This window comes from Ctenopharyngodon idella, chromosome 13 (genome assembly GCF_019924925.1).
Source record: "Ctenopharyngodon idella isolate HZGC_01 chromosome 13, HZGC01, whole genome shotgun sequence".
Taxonomy (NCBI): Eukaryota; Metazoa; Chordata; class Actinopteri; order Cypriniformes; family Xenocyprididae; genus Ctenopharyngodon; species Ctenopharyngodon idella.
Window position 1 is genome coordinate 21,291,054 of NC_067232.1, and position 16,620 is coordinate 21,307,673.

The 16,620-nt window shown below is 41.9% G+C and overlaps 1 long non-coding RNA gene across 1 annotated transcript in view; it reads right to left on the reverse strand.

Moving 5' to 3' along the window:
- Positions 1–7,402: 7,402 nt before the first annotated feature.
- LOC127524958 (uncharacterized) overlaps positions 7,403–16,620 on the reverse strand; it is a 302,506-nt gene continuing 293,288 nt past the window's right edge. Inside the window, exon 3 of the long non-coding RNA XR_007933215.1 lies at positions 7,403–7,570. This is a non-coding gene — a long non-coding RNA (uncharacterized LOC127524958). The remainder of the gene's footprint in view (positions 7,571–16,620) is intronic.

The following is a 16,620-nucleotide window of genomic DNA, read 5'->3' on the forward strand; positions in this document are numbered from 1 at the left end:
CACAGGTTATAAAATAATATTAAGCAGCACAACTGTTTCCAACATTGATAATAAATCAGCATATTACAATGATTTCTGAAGGATCATGCGACACTGAAGACTGGAGTAATGATGATGACAATTCAGCTTTGCATCACAGAAATAAATTATATTTTAAAGTATATTCAAATAGAAAACCATAATTTTAAATTGTAATAATATTTCACAATATTGTTTTTTCTGTATTTATTATGAAATAAATGCAGCCTTAATGAGCATAAGAGACTTCGTTCAAAAACATTAAAAATAGTCATGTTTTTTGGAACCTGTGCTAATTTGGAATTAGCGGGCTAATTTTTGCTGATGTTGAGGGACTGAGCCAGCATGGGTATGTGTCGATGCCCCCTATTGACGAGACGTTTGCGAACTATCTTGTCACAGGGCGGGCCCCGACACTGAAAGCTCCGGTCCTGCCTTCCAAGCCCCTTAAGACGACTTCTCGTTTGAATGGCAGGGCATACGCAGCAGCGGGTCAGGCTGGTGCTGCTTTACACACTATGGTGGTGTTACAAGCTTACCAGGCTGACCTGCTGAAGCATCTGGATCAGGGCCAAGGTCTGTCCCCTGAGGTGGTAGAAGAGCTGCGCCGCACCACAGATCTAGCTCTCCGGGCCACTAAACAGACTGCTGCCTCGGTTGGAAGATCGATGGCAGCAATGGTAGCCACGGACAGACATCTGTGGCTGAACATGGCTGACATCGGGGAGAAAGAAAAGGGCTTTCTCCTCGATGCGCCAGTTTCGCCCTCTGAACTTTTTGGTACCTCCATCAAGGCAGTGGTGGGAAAGTTCAGAGAGACGAAGGCGCGCTCAGCAGTGTTTAAGACCTGCATACCGCTCAGATCTGAACCTGGGCCCAGACAGACAGGAGGTCCTGGTCCATCCCGATTTGAGGATCGGAGACAGGCCCAGAAGTCCAGTGCGGCCTCTTGGGCACCTCCTCCTCCTCAGAGCAGGTCCCAGAGAAGGCGGGACTCCAGGAAGAAGAAGAAGCAGGATCTGAGGGAGGTGATCAATCACAGACACCAGCAGCGTCAGTGATTGATTTCCTCTCCATGAGGGTAGCTACATCTACCCTCTCCTCTCTTCTTCCACCTCCTGAGTAATGGTTGATTTTACCCAGGCGCTTCTTACATTCAGGCTGAGGGCTGGGCCCATGATGAATATTTTTCTGATGGCTCGCCTTCTGGCTTGATAGTGAAGGGGCTCTTTCAGGCTTGAAAGAACCATAGATTCCATCCTACTATGAAGTCTTCGTTCTTCGAGCCGCAGGGAGTAAGTTGGTATATATATTTTTATATTAAAATATGTTGACCTTAGTCTTCCTGTATAGCTTTTTCCTGGGTGTGTAAAGAAAAAAAGTAAGGGGATTTAGGGCCCTGAAGTTCCCATTAGGTTGGTTATCTTTGTGTTGGTTATATGTCCACCTTTACACCACCATATGGTAGAGTAGCTTTCTCATCTGGTCATAGCTAGAGTTTGTATTAGAGATTGGCACTCTTTTACTTCAGATAGATCTATGTTAAGCGTCGGCCTTCGGGCCGCCTGACATTGTTTGACTTGGTTGATCATTGTTCCTCTGAGCTCTTGTTTTTTTGAAGTTTTCGGAGTTGCTTCCTCTCTATTGACAGTTTTAGAGACTGAGTTTAAGCCCAGGCAGATCTATGCTTATGTGTGGCCTTATAGGCCCACAGCTATAGCTGGCCTAGGCTAGAACTAGGGTTTAGGTGATATACTGAAGCATTTCACACTGTGTATTACTACCTCTGTCAGGAGAGTGTAGTTTCCTAGTTCTGGCCTCCTTTTATCAGAGTTGTCAGGCCAAGGCCCATTACCCCTTTGATGTAGGTGCAAGATTATAGCAGCTAGGTAGCAGGCTATTGCTAGTGCAATTGCTACACCCTTGAAATTTCAGGGCAGTATGAATGGAAGGTAAAGCGTTCCCCTGTTTCTCAGGGTTGTTAATGCTTCAGTTCTAGCCCTACACGATTTGAGCCCAATAACTCTATTGCTGCCACAGGTTAGCACCTGTTTCTGTAGTAGTAGGCTTTGTTCTGGCCTCCTTCAGAGCATGGTGACTAAGTTTGTACTCCCCTTGCTGTAAGGGTAAAAATTGTTTTTTACTGAGTATATGGCCTGTTGGAATACATAGCAACTCGCAAGTACAATGTCAGGAGAAGTAATTTGCTCTGGCCCCCTTCCTGTTCGTCGGAGTGATGAGATAGTTAGCAGATTATCATCACTCAATGGCTGGCTGTCTAAGTGGTGTCCGCAAAATAATATAGGTTTCATAGACAATTGGAAAAGTTTTTGGGGCAGACCTGACCTGTTGAAAAGAGATGGTATTCATCCCTCCCGGGATGGTGCTGCTCTTCTCTCTAGTAATATGGCACATAGTCTTAGAACTGAAACATGACAAACTGGGGCCCAAGTCAGGAAGCAGACAGACTGACTAAACCGACCGTCTGCTAGCTGCCTCACGTTACAGAAGTCAGAAAATTCAGATAACTCCCAACACATAGAAACTCTTACACCTAGATATTTTCAAATAGAGACTGTGTCTGTACCCCGAATTAGTAAAAACAAAAAACTTCCAAACTCATTTAATGGTAAAAATTTAATTGATGTTCAACAAATAAAAAATAGAGATAATAATGCTAAACAAATGATAAAACTCGGGTTGTTAAATATTAGATCCCTTTCTTCAAAATCACTTATTGTTAATGATATTATCAAAGATAATAATCTAGATGTGCTGTGTTTGACAGAAACTTGGCTAAAACCGGACGATTACATTACTTTAAATGAGTCTAGTCCTCAAGGTTATGATTATCGACACAATGCCCGTCAGAAAGGCAAAGGGGGAGGTGTTGCTGTAATCTATAGTAATATTTACAGTATTAGTCAAAAGTCTTTCAAATATAATTCTTTCGAAATAATGGTACTTTACGTAACATTATGTAGGTTGACATTTGTGCTGGCTACTGTATACAGGCCACCAGGACACCATACAGACTTTATCAAAGAATTTGCTGATTTTCTGTCGGAGTTAGTATTGACTGCAGATAAAGTCCTTGTTGTTGGTGATTTTAATATCCATGTAGATAATAAGAAAGACGCATTAGGATTGGCATTTGCAGATATTCTAAACTCTATTGGTGTTAGACAACATGTGTCAGGACCTACTCATTGTCGTAATCATACTTTAGATCTAATATTGTCACATGGAATCGATATTGATGCTGTTGAAATTCTGCAGCAGAGTGACGACATCTCAGATCATTATCTAGTCTCGTGTATACTACATTTAGTCAAGGCGGCTAAACTGCCTCCATGCCATAAATATGGTAGAACCATCACTTCTGCCACTAAAGATCGCTTTATAAATGATCTTCCTGATCAGTTTCATCGCCTTAGCATACCAGAAAGCTTAGAAGACCTCGATGTTGTAACAGAAACTATTGCCTGTCTTTTCCAGCACATTAGACTCAGTTGCTCCTTTGCACTTAAAAAAGATTAAGGAAATTAATCCAATGCCATGGTACAATGAGCACACTCGGGCCCTAAAGTTAGCAGCCAGAAAAATGGAGCGCAGCTGGAAGAAAACAAAACTAGAAGTATTTCGCATTTCGTGGAGAGAGAGAATGATTGAGTACAGAAAGGCCTTAAAATCTGCTAGATCTGCTTATTTTTCAAAACTTTTAGAAGAAAATAAACACAACCCTAGGTATTTATTTGATACAGTGGCTAAATTAACAAGAAATAAGGCTTCAACTTCTGATGTTTCCAAAGAGCACAGCAGTAATGACTTTATGAACCTTTTTTACTTGCAAGATTGATAATATTAGAGAAAAAATGATAACCATGCAACCGTCTATTACAGTATCGCGTCAGATAGTGCATTGTAGTGTCTCTGAGGAAAAAGTCAGTTCATTTACTGCTTTAGGAGAGGAAGAATTGTCTAAACTTGTTAAATCATCAAAATCAACAACATGTATGTTAGACCCTATACCGACTAAGCTATTGAAAGAAATGCTTCCAGAGGTTATAGATCCTCTTCTTAATATCGTCAATTCATCTTTATCACTAGGATACGTACCGAAAACTTTTAAGCTGGCTATTATTAAACCTCTTATTAAAAAACCACAACTTGATCCTAGAGAATTAGTCAATTACAGGCCGATCTCAAATCTCACTTTTCTGTCAAAAATACTAGAAAAGGTAGTATCATCACAACTATGTTCCTTTTTAGAAAGAAATAGTATCTGTGAGGATTTCCAGTCAGGATTTAGACCGTACCATAGTACTGAGACTGCTCTCATTAGAGTTACTAATGATTTGCTCTTATCATCAGATCGTGGTTGTATCTCTCTATTAGTGTTACTGGATCTTAGTAAATCTCGAAAATTATGTTGGCATTAGTGGAATTGCATTGTCATGGTTCAAATCATACTTATCTGACCGTTATCAGTCTGTAGTAGTAAATGAAGAGATGTCATATCGATCACAAGTTCAATATGGAGTACCGCAAGGCTCAGTACTAGGACCGTTGCTGTTCACTCTGTACATGCTACCCTTGGGAGATATCATTAGGAAGCATGGCGTTAGTTTTCACTGTTACGCTGATGATACTCAGCTCTATATTTCTTCGCGCCCTGACGAAACTTACCAATTCACAAAATTAACAGAATGCATAGCTGATATAAAAAATTGGATGACCAGTAATTTCCTACTACTAAATTCAGAAAAAACAGAGATTCTAATTTTTGGACCAAAAACTTCTTCACGTAATAACCTAGAATACTGTCTAACACTTGATGGCTGCTCTGTTAAGTCTTCGTCGTCACTTAGGAACCTGGGTGTGCTCTTTGATACCAATCTTTCATTTGAAGGCCATGTTACTAGCATCTGTAAAACCGCATTCTTCCATCTTAAAAATATATCTAAACTACGACATATGCTTTCAATGAAAAATGCAGAACAGTTAGTTCATGCGTTCATGACCTCAAGGCTAGATTACTGTAACGCTCTACTGGGTGGTTGTTCTGCTCGCCTGATAAATAAACTACAGCTCGTACAAAATGCAGCAGCTAGAGTTCTTACTAGAACCAGGAAGTATGACCATATTAGCCCAGTTCTGTCAACACTGCATTGGCTTCCTTTTAAACATCGTATAGATTTTAAAATCTTGCTAATTACTTACAAAGCACTAAATGGTTTAGCTCCCCAGTACCTGAGCGAGCTCCTAATTCATTATAGTCCTTCACGTCTATTGCGATCTCAGAATTCAGGCCAGCAGATAATACCTAGAATATCAAAATCAACCGCAGGCGGTAGATCCTTCTCCTATTTGGCACCTAAACTCTGGAACAATCTTCCTAGCATTGTTCGGGAAGCAGACACACTCTGTCAGTTTAAATCTAGACTAAAAACGCATTTCTTTAACCTGGCATACACAACACATTACCAATTTATATTTTCAAATCTGTTAAAGGATTATTAGGCTGCATAAATTAGGTCAGCCGGAACCGGGAACACTTCCTATAATGCTTGATGTACTCGTTACATCAGAAGAAGAATGGCATCTACGCTAATATTAGTCTTTCTGGGATCCCGAGGTTCACCGTAGTCAACCGGATTCGGGCCGTATCCAGGTGAGACCAAGGACCTGCACCTTGACACGACCACAACGCAGCCCTGAAGTATCAGCAGAGATTGAGTCAACTAGATCATCCACTGTGAGGGCCTCATCGACACGACAGCCACGACACAGTTTCTCAACAACCGTCCTTACCGCCGTGATGAATACGATCCTCAATTGGATGGAACTGGAATAAATACTTTGAATGTTGCGATCCTGTCGGACTTATGATAGCTACCTGAATCGTAACAAAGCACTGTTGGCCAGAGGAGAACTGGCCCCCGACTAAGCCTGGTTTCTCCCAAGGTTTTTTTCTCCATTTAAACACCTATTTGCCACTTGTCTGCCACCTGATGTCACCTGATGGAGTTTGGGTTCCTTGCCGCTGTCGCCTTTGGCTTGCTTAGTTGGGGACACTTGACATTTGACTTGACATTTGATATTCAACAGTGCTTTGATCTGCCTGCATTGACACTATTCTTTTAAGAGCTGCTGTGCAGCCAAATAATGTACCAGTTATCAATGTAAAGCTGCTTTGACACAATCTACATTGTAAAAAGCGCTATATAAATAAAGTGACTTGACTTGACTATTATTCCCGTCAGTTTATAGAAGATTATGCAGACATTGCCAGACCAGGTCAAGTCAAGTCACCTTTATTTATATAGCGCTTTTTACAATACAGATTGTGTCAAAGCAGCTTTACGGTGATAACTGGTATATAATTTTGGCTGCACAGCAGCTCTTAAAGAAAATGGTGTCAATGCAGGCAGATGCAAAGCATTGTTGAATATCAAATGAATATCAATATCAAATGTCAAGTGTCCCCAATTAAGCAAGCCAAAGGTGACAGCGGCAAGGAACCCAAACTCCAACAGGTGACATCAGGTGGCAAACAGGTGTCAAATAGGTGTTAAAATGGAGAAAAAAACCTTGTGAGAAACCAGGCTTAGTCAGGGGGCCAGTTCTCCTCTGGCAAACAGTGCTTTGTTACGATTCAGGTAGCTATCATAAGCCCGATAGGATCGCAACAGTCAAAGTATTTATTCCAGTTCAATCCAGTTGAGGATCGTATTCATCACGCCGGTATGGACGGTTTGCTGAGGAACTGTGCCACTGGCTGTCGTGTCGATGAGGCCTTCACAATGGATGATCTAGTTGACTCAATCTCTGCTGATACTTCAGGGCTGCGTTGTGGTCGTGTCAAGGCGTAGGTCCTCAATCTCACCTGGATACGGCCCGAATCCGGTTGACTACGGTAAACCTCGGGATAAACAGAAAGACTAATATTAGCGTAGATGCCATTCTTCTTCTGATGTAATGAGAAGTGTTATGGGAAGTGTTCCTGGTTCCGGCTGACCTAATTTATGCAGCCTAATAATCCTTTAACAGAGTTGAAAAAATAAATTAATAATGTGTTATGTGTATGCCAGGTTAAAGAGATGCGTTTTTAGTCTAGATTTAAACTGACAGGGTGTGTCTGCTTCCCGAACAATGCTAGGAAGATTGTTCCAGAGTTTAGGTGCCAAATAGAAGAAGGATCTACCACCTGCAGTTGATTTTGGTATTCTAGGTATTATCAGCTGGCCTGAATTCTGAGATTGCAATAGACGTGAAGGACTATAATGCATTAAGAGCTCGCTCAGGTACTGGGGAGCTAAACCATTTAGTGCTTTGTAAGTAATTAGCAAGATTTTAAAATCCATACAATGTTCAACAGGAAGCCAATGCAGTGTTGACAGAACTGGGCTAATATGGTCATACTTCCTAGTTCTAGTAAGAACTCTAGCTGCTGCATTTTGTACGAGCTGTAGTTTATTTATCAGGCGAGCAGAACAACCACCCAGTAGAGCGTTACAGTAATCTAGCCTTGAGGTCATGAACGCATGAACTAACTGTTCTGCATTTGTCATTGAGAGCATATGTTATAGTTTAGATATATTTTTAAGATGGAAGAATGTGGTTTTACAGATGCTAGAAACATGGCCTTCAAATGAAAGATTGGTATCAAAGAGCACACCCAGGTTTCTAACTGACGACTAAGACTTAACAGAGCAGCCATCAAGTGTTAGACAGTATTCTAGGTTATTACGTGAAGAAGTTTTTGGTCCAAAAATTAGAATCTCTGTTTTTTCTGAATTTAGTACTAGGAAATTACTGGTCATCCAATTTTTTATATCAGCTATGCATTCTGTTAATTTTGTGAATTCGTAAATTTCGTCAGGGCGCAAAGAAATATAGAGCTGAGTATCATCAGCGTAACAGTGAAAACTAACGCCATGCTTCCTGATGATATCTCCCAAGGATAGCATGTACAGAGTGAACAGCAACGGTCCTAGTACTGAGCCTTACAGTACTCCATATTGAACTTGTGATCGATATGACATCTCTTCGTTTACTACTACAAACTGATAACGGTCAGATAAGTAGGATTTGAACCATGACAGTGCAATTCCACTAATGCCAACATAATTTTCGAGTCTATTTAAAAGAATATTGTGATCAATAGTGTCAAATGCAGCACTAAGATCCAGTAACACTAATAGAGAGATACAACCACGATCTGACGATAAGAGCAAATCATGAGTAACTCTAATGAGAGCAGTCTCAGTACTACGGTACGGTCTAAATCCTGACTGGAAATCCTCACAGATACTATTTCTTTCTAAAAAGGAACATAGTTGTGATGATACTGCCTTTTCTAGTATTTTTGACAGAAAAGTTTAGACAATTCTTCCTCTCCTAAAGCAGTAAATGAATTGAATTTTTCCTCAGGGACACTACAATGCACTGTCTGATGCGATACTGTAGTAGACGGTTGCATGGTTATAATTTTCTCTCTAATATTGTCAATCTTGCAGGTAAAGAAGTTCATAAAGTCATTACTGCTGTGCTCTTTGGAAACATCAGAAGTTGACGCTTTATTTCTTGTTAATTTAGCCACTGTATCAAATAAATACCTGGGGTTGTGCTTATTTTCTTCTAAAAGTTTTGAAAAATAGGCAGATCTAGCAGTTTTTAAGGCCTTTCTGTACTCAATCATTCTCTCTCTCCACGAAATGTGAAAAACTTCTAGTTTTGTTTTCTTCCAGCTGCACTCCATTTTTCTTGCTGCTACCTTTAGGGCCACTGCATGAACTGCTACAGAAAGGTAGAGAATTTAGCTGGGAGGAAAGTCAGGCACAGGCTATGAAAGAATTGAAGGACAGGTTGTGCACTGCCCCATGCCTAGCCTACCCTGACAAGACAAAGAGTTTTTCCTTCAGGCTGATTTTTCAGAGCACTGCCTCAGTGCAGCACTCTCCCAAAAGCATGACCAGGACAAGTGGGTTGTAGCCTATGCTAGTAGGGCACTAAGTAGTGTAGAGATTAAGTTCTCAGACTGTGATTAAGCCTTGCTTGCTACAGTGTGGGCAATTGAACATTTTCGTAGCTATACTGGGGGTCAGAAAGTCATTGTTGAGACATGTCATCAACCTGACCAGTTCCTCAATAGCCAAAGACTCAGGGAAGGTAGAGTTTCAAATAGTCGCATTGCCACATTGATGATGGCCTTGCAAGGTTATGAGGTGGAGGTGAGATATGCACAGAACAATAAAATGGCATGGACTAGCTATGTGCCAGCATTGCATTGATGGAGAATACACACAGGAAGCCAACACAGTAATCACCACAACCTCACTGACATCAAGCCATCACTACTATGATAAAAATGTCTGTACAGGCCTTCCTAAGGCCTACATTGATGGGTGCTCCTATCACCATGAACAACACATACAGGCTGGAGTAGGATTAGTCTGGGAGGCTGACACCCAAATCTAGTCAGTATGCAGCAATTGCCGCCACACTCATAACTTTGCACCAAGCAGCAAAGTATGGGATCAGAGATTTGGTAATCTGCTCTGATTCAAACGATGCCAGACACAGTTTTGTCTCTCACCTCCCTCACTGGAAACAGAATAGCATGAAAAATGCCAGAGGAAAGGAAGTTAAGCATAAGGAACGGTTTCTTGCCTGTGACAAACTTGTATATCAGAATGGTATGACTGTGTACTGGAAGAAGGTAAAAGGGCATTCACAAGCCCCTGGGCAAGACAAAACAGGCAATGATGAAGCTGACAGGCTAGCCAAAGCAGGTGCCATAGCAGGCTCCCCCTGGCAGTTCCAGGAGGAGTGGCTTCCAACAAAGTCAACTCCTGTAAGTGTTAATGCTGTCACACGTAGGCAAGCAAAGGAGGCAGTGACAACCCTTAATGACACCCCTCAGACTGTAGTGATAGGCAGACAACTATCAGATACTGACCTTATTGCCATGCAAAAACAAGACCCTGTGATCAGCACTATGTACCTATTCATTTCTAACCCAGTAGAGCACCCGATAACTGAGCAAAATCTGGCAGTCAAGTGACCTGAAAACACTATCTTATCAGACACCATCTGAAGTTAGCTAGTTAGCTACTTTTGCTAGTATACACTCCTGATAAAAATTCACCACCTCGATGAGTGGTCCCCACAGCATGCTCCTGCATGCCCATGATGAACCTTGTGGAGGCCACCGGGGGATGAAGACAATGCATGAGACCCTTCGTCAGTTAGCCTACTGGCCACAGATGAAACAGGACATTGCTGCCTATATCCAGGGTTGTCTAGTTTGTTGTCAGTTTCAACTGGCTAACCCCCTCACAGAGCCCCTCTTCAGAAGGCAGGAATAACATTTCCCTGGTCCAACATTCAGATGGATTGGATCGGTCCTGTAGTTAAGTCCTCCAGAGGTAACAAATACCTCCTTAATGTGACATGTGCATTTACAAAGTGGGTGGAATGTCTCCCAGCTCGAAATGACACAGCAGAGACAACGGCTATCTTGCTGATCTTGCCGGTAGGGGCTACCCCACTCTGTAGATTCAGATCGAGGTACTCATTTTACAGCCACTGTAATGACTGAACTGTGGAAAATGTTGGGAGTTCAGGCAAAACTTCACATTTCTTAACATCCTCGAGAATCTGGACAGGTAGAGAGGTCGAACCGCAATATTGTAGGGATGTTGAGGAAGTACATTTCAGCTAATGGAAAAGACTGGGATGTAAAACTACCCCTGGTCTTAATGGCAATTAGGTCCACACCTCATAACTCTACAGGTGTCACGCCTTTTGAAATGATGACAGGGCGGCAGATGACACTTCCTCTGCATCTTCTCTACCAACCTGAAGATGTCAGTGTAGCCAGCGCATATACTGCCCACCAGTATGTGGCAGACCTGAGGGCTCACCTCAGGCAGACTTTCGCATGGGCACAAGAGCATCTGGAGCAAAGTGCTGAGGGCAGGAAAGCATACTACGATCAAAAGGCTAGCTCTACAGAATATCAGGTGGGAGACGAGGTGATGTATTTTAACTTCACAAAACCAGTGGGTGTTCCAAAAAAGTTTCTCCCAAACTGGTCTGGTCCTCATGAAATTGTAGGAAAACTATCACCAGTAGCATACCGCATCAAAATCTCAAAAGGGAAAAGATCCCCTGAGTACAAGTGGGTCCACTTCAACTATATTAAGCCTTACAAACCCCAGATGGGAATAAAAGGGGTAGACACCGCTCAGGAGTAACTCCGGTTAAGGTGTAAGTTCTAAGGCAGTCTAGAGAAGTCTATACTGTGTCAGGCACTGTGGCCAGTGCATCTGTGACTAGTTGTTGTGACTAGTTATAGTGGTATTTGTTAGTTGTACTCTGCTTATAAAGTAGTGAAGTGACACTCCATATTTGTGCAATTTCAGAATGAACCTGCTGAGCCTAATCATAGTGATCTGCATACTCAATGCAGTACAGCCCTTGGAAATAGTGGAATCAAGTCCTCCTACTGGCATTATACTTCAGGATGCCCCTGGAATTTTAGTGACTGACTGTTACGTGCACACTCAGAGTCTTTGTTCGGCTCGACCCTGCTGACGTGTACAAAAAGCATGTGACTGGAGGGAGGATGGTCCCCTGGCATGTCGTCCAATGGAGCAAGGACATCATAGGACATGCCCAGTTAGACACAATTCACATGCTTACACAGCTACAAAAAGTCACCATAACACAGGAAGAATTAAGGGGAGTTAGACGCCCGAAACTTTTCCTCGGTACACTGCTGACAGCAGCATCAGCCCTAGGCTCACTCTTCTCAGTGGGTACTTCAACAGTTAACAGCATTAGCATATCCACATTGAAAAAAACATGTGGAAGGTTAAAAAGAGAAATGCCTGAGATACAAGGAAAAAAATATATGTTCAGTAGAAGCAGCTGCAGCAGTTAGACAGAACATTAGAGAGCACAATCCTCGCCGTAAACCAACACACAGCCCTTCTGAATTATACAATCCACAGTATAGGCAGGATAGTGGATGTCATACAATATGATTATGCCCATGTACAAAAGGTTCAAGTACTAATGCAAGATTTGCTGAGAGAGGTCAGCTCTGCTGTTGACAGTTTGGCATTGAATAGGATCCCTTCATGCTTGGTACCGGTTGAGATAGTGAAGAATATCTTGAATCCGGTGTTGCAGGGAACCACGCAAACACTGCAGGTCCATTTAGCTTACAGCCTGGGAAGTGCTATACCAATCCATGTTAACCCAGAGGCTCAAGAAATTGGCTTCCTGTTAAACCTCCCGATAACCAACACTAAAAACATATATAGGTTGAAATTAGTGCTAAATGTAGGGTTTTGGTCTCAAGATATACACATAAAAATTGAGACACCCTCACTTATAGCTTACCAAGATGAAAATCCTGACATGTATCTGACACCTAACCTACATATGTGTACAGTGGTCAAAGACATTCACTGGCTGTGTCCCAGTAAACCTTTGTAAGAGACCACATTGAAGGCCTATGTGGCATTAAAAGGTTAACCACGAAGACAAATGCAATGCTGTTGCTGCATACAGAGATGATGTGACTACCACCCGAATTGAGAGAGCAGGAAATAAGTGGTTAGTTAATACACCAGTTAGTGAAGCTATAATGACAATAAACAGACCTGATACAGCTACTCCAATACATCTCCCTAATGAAACTATGCTAATTCAAATCCCAGTAGGAGCAATTCTCCACATCAAACATTTAGCTCTATACCATCTTGATGCTGATGTGCATGATGTTGAGTTTGAAATAGCTGATGCCTTTAAAGGACACACTCTGGGAGTAGATAAGTCACTCAGGAATCAAGTTCTGTTTGAGGGACCTAAATTAGCAAAGATCAGTCTCCAGTTAGGTAGCCTCCAAGCTACACCTGTGGAGCCAAAACCTAAGAAGGTGCCATTCACTTGGGGTTGGGATATCAGTGACAGCCTATTACTTATCTTCACACTATGTGGGTGGGCTACAATGGGCCTCCTGGGGTGAATACTGTACCAGCGAATCCACAAACTGCAGGTTAGCCTATCAGAGCAGAAAAGTGTGAGACCTAGCGAAGCTCTTGAGCTCAAATCTAACATGTAACACCAATTTGCCACTAACACCAATTTGCCACTTGTCTGCCACCTGATGTCACCTGATGGAGTTTGGGTTCCTTGCCGCTGTCGCCTCTGGCTTGCTTAGTTGGGGACACTTGACTTGACATTTGATATTCAACAGTGCTTTGATCTGCCTGCATTGACAGTATTCTTTAAGAGCTGCTGTGCAGCCAAACAATGTACCAGTTATCAATGTAAAGCTGCTTTGACACAATCTACATTGTAAAAAGCGCTATATAAATAAAGGTGACTTGACTTGACATGTGTAGACCACTTCCTGAGCTTTCTCCCATTATAATGAGCAATTCTGACTAGACAGAAATAGAGACTGCTCTATTCCCTATACCCCACTCACTGCATAGTCTTTATAGCTCTCTTTTTGACTATCCTGTTTAGTAGTCCTAAAAGAGGATACTATTATTATACTCACTAAAGAAGTTACTTAGTTGTAACTGTTGAATTATAGTTTACTCAAAACGCCAATGGTCGAAGGATGAGGTGAGGTTTGTGTTTTGTTCCTGCTGTTCCCCTCTTAAAACATCACCCAGATCAACGACTTCAGGTCCTCGATCAGTCCGTGCAGGGGGGAGATGTTGTGAACAACAGTTAAGATGGCATTCCAGGGACCAGTTTACGACAGGGCCCCTCTCTAACTGCTGGTGTGTAAGAAGATGTGCCACACTCTGATTGGATCTTTGGTGAATGAACATAAACAAATGTTCAGCAACATCAGATAAGATGTTAGGACAACTGCCAGACACCTCTTCCAGAGCAGGAAGGGGAACCTTTGACACCCACCAAAACCAAGGAGAGGACTCTTCATTGGACAACACACTGACTCTAACCACCAAACTCATTCCTAAGGTTTAGGCAAGGACTGCCATAAAAATTCCTTCAGGACCCCCTGGATGGAGCAGCAGTGACTGAAATAAAGAGAGGCCAAAGAGATTGTACATGTTTTCCTAAAGCCAACGGGTGGTGGTGAGAGGGCCCTTTCATCGCTGCTTGCAGCTTTAATTAGGGCAGACTTCACATTTGATAATAGTCCTGGCCTGATGACATCTACATTGCAATATTCAGTTATGGTCAAAGCGCCACCTGTTGGCAGTAGGAATTGTGGCACTTTTGAATGATTTTACCATAATTCTCCTGTATTTACTCGCTTACAATGGGTGGCGGTGAGCCCAGGTGCGAGGGCCCTTTCATTGCTGCTTGCAGCTTTAATTTGATCTGGAATTTTATAGAGGTTGTCTGAGAAAAACACAGACATCGAAGATTAGGATGATATTCTGCACTCATTTGAAACTGACCTATGATATTCAATGACATGAAATTCATCTAAATTTAAACGATCTCATGGATGTGGCTGTTGTAGTTTGTGATCATATTGGCACCAGCTGCTGCAGTAAATGTGGTCTGAATTTGACATAGACCTTTTATGTTTAACCGTTTTAAATTGCCCACCGTGCACAGTTGCCCTGAAGCCACCGGGGTGGCGGTGCCACCGGGCTTGGGCCCGTCATTGCTGCTTGCAGCTATATTTCCGCTTCTTCTTCTTCTTCTTCTTTTCCCAAATGAATCGCATTTTTGAGGGCCTAAACGTGCTCGAAAACTCATGAAACTTTGCACACGCATCAGAAGTAGTGAAAATTTACGTCTGTTATGGGTCGCAGAATTAGGTGTGGCAAAATGGCTCGATAGTGCCACCTACAAAATTTCAACGAAGTGCCCCTCGCACCACGTTTCACTTACAGGTATGAAATTCGGTAGACATATGTAACAGCCCAATCCCTACAAAAAAGTCTCCTGGTGCAAAATCTGAAAACCAACAGGAAGTGAGATATTTTGGATTTTGTCTGCAAAATATTTGCACTTTTTGCAATTTCCAGACGTACTTTAACGAACTCCTCCTAGAGCTTTAATCAGATCAACATCATATTCGATCGATCTAATCTGAAGGCCTTTGCGACGTTAAACTGCGAAGATCTAGAGATTTCGCTGAAGGGCATGTCTGTGGTGGCCTGACAAATTTTGATGTTTTGCCATGAAACAGGAAGTTGATATAACTTGGGCATACAATGTCCGATCTGTCCGAAACTTCACATGTGTGATAAGAGTCCTGGCCTAAAGACATCTATATGCCAATATTCAGTTAGTCATAGCGCCACCTGCTGGCAACAGCTTGGCTTGCTTTACACTGTAATTCACTCCCAGAAACACATTTCAATATGCCACGAAGTGCCAAACATACTAGACACATGTTAAATCATGCAACACTTGGCTAAGTGCTAATGTATGCGATTAACGCCACAAAACAGGAAGTTGTTGTAACTCAGGCATACAATGTCTGATCTGCTCCACACTTCACTTGTTTGATAATAGTCCTGACCTGAAGACATCTATGTGTCAATATTCAGTTACAGTCAAAGCGCCACCTATTGGCAGCAGGAAGTGTGGCACTTTGAAATGACTTTGCCATATTTCCCTTGTATTTACTCGCTTACATGCATGTAACCCATTGTTCACTGTTCTCCTAAGGCCAACGGGTGGCAGTGAGCCCGGGTGCAAGGGCCCTTTCATTGCTTGCAGCTTTAATTTTCTTTCTTTTTCTATCTGAAGCTATGGCAGCAACATTAGCTGTGCTTACATGGACCCTAATAATCCGATTGTAATCAGGCACAGCTGGAATAAAAAACATGTAACCACGTCATTCGGAATGAATTGATGCTGAAAATACAGTTCTGCACCAAAGGAATAAATTGCATTTTAAAATATGTAATAACATTTTTAAAATTATAATAACATTTCACAATATTAATGTTTTTACTGTATTTTTGATCAAATAAATGCAACCTTGGTAAGCATAGGAGACTTCTTTCAAAAGCATTAAAAACCACTTATTAGAAACATTACCAAGGTGATCCTCCATTTCAGAAGGATGATGAGGTGACAGTGCAACTCGGGATAAGGAAGAGGATGAAGAGGAAAAGGAGGAACACGCAAGTTAGACATAATTTTATCATACCTTTCTAAAAGCAATATACCTAACTACAGTAGTATGGTAAATTTTATTTTTCAGCTTCCAGTTTGCAAAGACCATCCTCCTATCCTTGCCTCAGAAGACCCTGCCCTCTGCTGGTGGGGTAAAAAAGACACTCTCCCTCTTCTCTCACAGCTCCCCACCATCTCCCTCTGCCTCCTCAACACTGTCTGAAAGATTGTTTTCCACAGCTGGGGACACAGTAATCAGAGTCATCATGCTCATTTTCTTGAAGCTGTATTAAAGGGCATCCCCACCAGGCATTTGTTGCATTTGCCTCATATACAGGACACTCAGGAAACAATTTCACCTATTTCTGCAAATAAAAATAATAATAATGCTTAATCTTTTCATATCTTTTTGTCATGTCTGTATTTTTTGTGCCAAATTATGGAGAGTATTATCAA